Source organism: Wasmannia auropunctata, unplaced genomic scaffold, assembly GCF_000956235.1.
Source record: "Wasmannia auropunctata unplaced genomic scaffold, wasmannia.A_1.0 LD335636.1, whole genome shotgun sequence".
NCBI lineage: Eukaryota > Metazoa > Arthropoda > Insecta > Hymenoptera > Formicidae > Wasmannia > Wasmannia auropunctata.
The window spans coordinates 24540-27896 of record NW_012027254.1 but is presented as its reverse complement, the minus strand read 5'-3'; positions in this window follow the sequence as shown (position 1 = coordinate 27896).

Here is a 3357-nt window from a genome sequence, read left to right as displayed (position 1 = left end):
GACGTGTGCTCTTCCGATCTATACAAATTGCCAAGTATTTGATTAAACATAGAGACAAAAATATTTTATTCCAAACCACAAAAATATTTTTTTAATAAATCGTTTAAATTATTCAAAATTATATGCAGCAAAAGTTTAATGCTATTGTCTTTACAACTTTAAGTTTCGTAATACAGACTTAAAGTTATTAAAATGATCAATAGAATCATAGTGAAGCAAAATCTTAGCCATTATGTAAAATTTTTCCTTTTTTTTAAATTATTAGTATCTCGAGAACTATTGCGAAGATCGCAAAATGATAGAGGACTTTTTTGTTCAATTTGGTCCACACTATCTGCCCACAAGCGCAGTACCATTGAGCACAAGACACCCTGTATAAATAACGCAAATGAATCACAATTTCAGTCTTTCTCAGTGCAATTAGAATACAAAAAAATAAACGAATTATATCTAATAGATATGTTTTCATTACTGTTGCGTTTATCGTTTATTCCACATACTTTACTTCTTATTTTCGTTCATATTAACAACAAACTTATTTAGAAAAAAAATTTATGATCAGTATATTAATATACTGTGTGTAGAACACGATAAAAGTAAGAAGCAACAGGTATGGAACAAACGTACATTATACGCAACGGTAAGAAAAAGATTTATTAAGAAGGTTTTACGCTCATCTTTTTCTTTATATTCTAAATGTACAGAGCAGAACTCAAATTATCATCGAAATGCAGCAAACAAATTATAACTGCAATATTGCAGCAATATTATAACATTTCTGCAATACAGTTAGAATATTGCAATTATAATCTGTGTTTGATGGAAACATTTGCGGTACCTATATATTAATCTGCTTATAAGTGTTACACACCAATATCTACGGTAGTTCCTATTAGCTTTATATCTCATTTCCTTTGATTATTTATAAGTAAACATATATTTCAAAATAAAAAAATTATCTTAATTTCAATAATTACATTATTATCCAATATATCAATAAAAAGAGAATGAAATTTGGTTCATATTTCATTACCTCTAGATCATCCGGATGACTGATGCATACAGCGGACAGAAAGAAAAACCAAATTTTAAAAATGGGATACTGATTATTAAAAGTAGTCGCTATTTTCCATATTTCCTCTAAAAAAAGATATGTATATGTATATTTCGTAAACTTATCAAAATATTATAAATATTAGTTAAAAAATATTGATGTGTCATTGTATACATTTATCATTAAATATATTTATCATTTATCATTATATATATATAATATATTTTATCATTTTTCATATAACTTAGTAATTTGGACAATAAATAATATTATTGCGTAAAAGAGAACTCAAGAGCTTAAATAATTTTTAAAAGTAATGCTGTAATATTAATAATTATGTTTCAAAGAAGAATTTTTACACATATACAGTGCAAAGACAAATTTATGTTATTGTACAAAAAACTTTAACTTGCCTTGTGAACTAGGAAATTGTAAAACATTTCCAAGAATTGGAAAACCTGACGGACCTGGTATAAGGTTGATGAGTCGCCCGTTTCTTCCATAATGTGCATAATAATTCCACACCAATATAATGAGGATAAATAACAGCAATATAGTAACCAACATCGTTTGTTGCTCAAATGATTAACCAGTTTAATTTTGTTTTCTTTGATTCTTTTGCTCTGCTTTAGTGTTTAAAACATACGAATCACTGAACATATTATACGTGTATATACATAGATTCCTTGATTTAAAACAACATTTCTGATATTCTAAATAATTTAAATGTATTTAATAAGTAAAAGAAACACATTAGAATACTATATTTTAATTATATTATTACAAATTTTTTTACTATAAATAGATAATTATCAAAAAGACTTACGATATAACACAATGTTCTTCTATTGAATGCTTGCGAATGACTCGTTCACTTTTATGATTATCTGTTCGCTTAATTGAATAACTCCAACAATAACGTTTGATTATAAGTTTTTTTTTTATCAAGAGCCACGGGCGTGACTGGGCACTAACAATTATGCGCGAAATCGGACTGTATATCTATACGCTAGCCGGCGAGTTGCAAGCGCTCGAAATTACCGGAGATTATTTCAATAACGGCTGAACTGATCAACTTTTAAGTGTAGGCTCAACAGCTTAGGTTTGAATTGCATAATAAAAGTGTTTTTATTTTTCCCTTGCGTGCTCTACAAGCGGAGATATTCCGATGCTAAATCTGGAAACTTTAGTTCAAGAAACGGGTTTTATCTTCGCCGTCCCGGACGCGGAGTGGGAATTCTTGTGTGTATTGCGATTTTCATCGTGAGAAGCTATATACATATATAATACTACTTTATTGCTAACAGAGATTAAAAGTCCGAAAACTTGACGACGCAGATGATGTCACTCTCTCGCTTCCACAATTCATGTACTTTGACGCAAATATTCATGCGCGCGTTTCTAACTAATTTCATATCATGTGTTATTACATTTAAGTGCATACGTAAAATAACGTGATGCATTAAAATAAATAATGCGATCATACAATTTTTAAAAGCGAAAAAAAGTCACACAGGCTGAAAAGATTTAACATATCTATAATCTATTAATTTTTATAAACACAATATTACAACATTAATGCGTGTGCATTTATGGTACATGGACTGTGAAACTGAGAGGTGATAAGAGTTGATTTATCATCCTCCATTCTTTGCACAGGCAACATCTTTTGAGAAAAACGTGACTAGCAACAGTATTAATTATAGTATTACATATATATGCAAGAGGCAATAATAACGATATATCTAGACATTCAAGAGAGTTAGCAAACGATAGCAAAAGAGCGAGAAAGAGTATAAAAGTGCGAGCGAGATGTATATATTGTTTTTCTGCATCCGCGCATATGATCGATGGACAGGTCGATAACGTTGACCTATCGCGATGATTTGACAATTGATTTGATGCAGTGATGTTTTATAATGGCATTGTACGTCATTTGTTTCGTAATTAATGTTATTTACAATTGAAAAACGTTATTACGGTAAATATAAAATTAAAGCTGATTAAAATATATATAATTTCTAGATGTTTTAATCTCGTCTGCATATTTGAACATTTCAGATCGAAAAAATAGTGGAACAATTAGTGGTCGTAAAGCCCAATCCTAGTGAGTCTATACTTGACACAGTTTTATTCGTAAATAAAGGAACAAAAGCGCTCGGTCATGTATTCGATGTGTTTGGCTAAGAGAAGGAACTGTATTACTGCGTTCGTTTCAATGACGCTAAGTACATACAAGATAATGACATTAAAGTAGGCATGCAGGTTTATTATTGCCCGTTGGACAAGTCGTACACGCATCT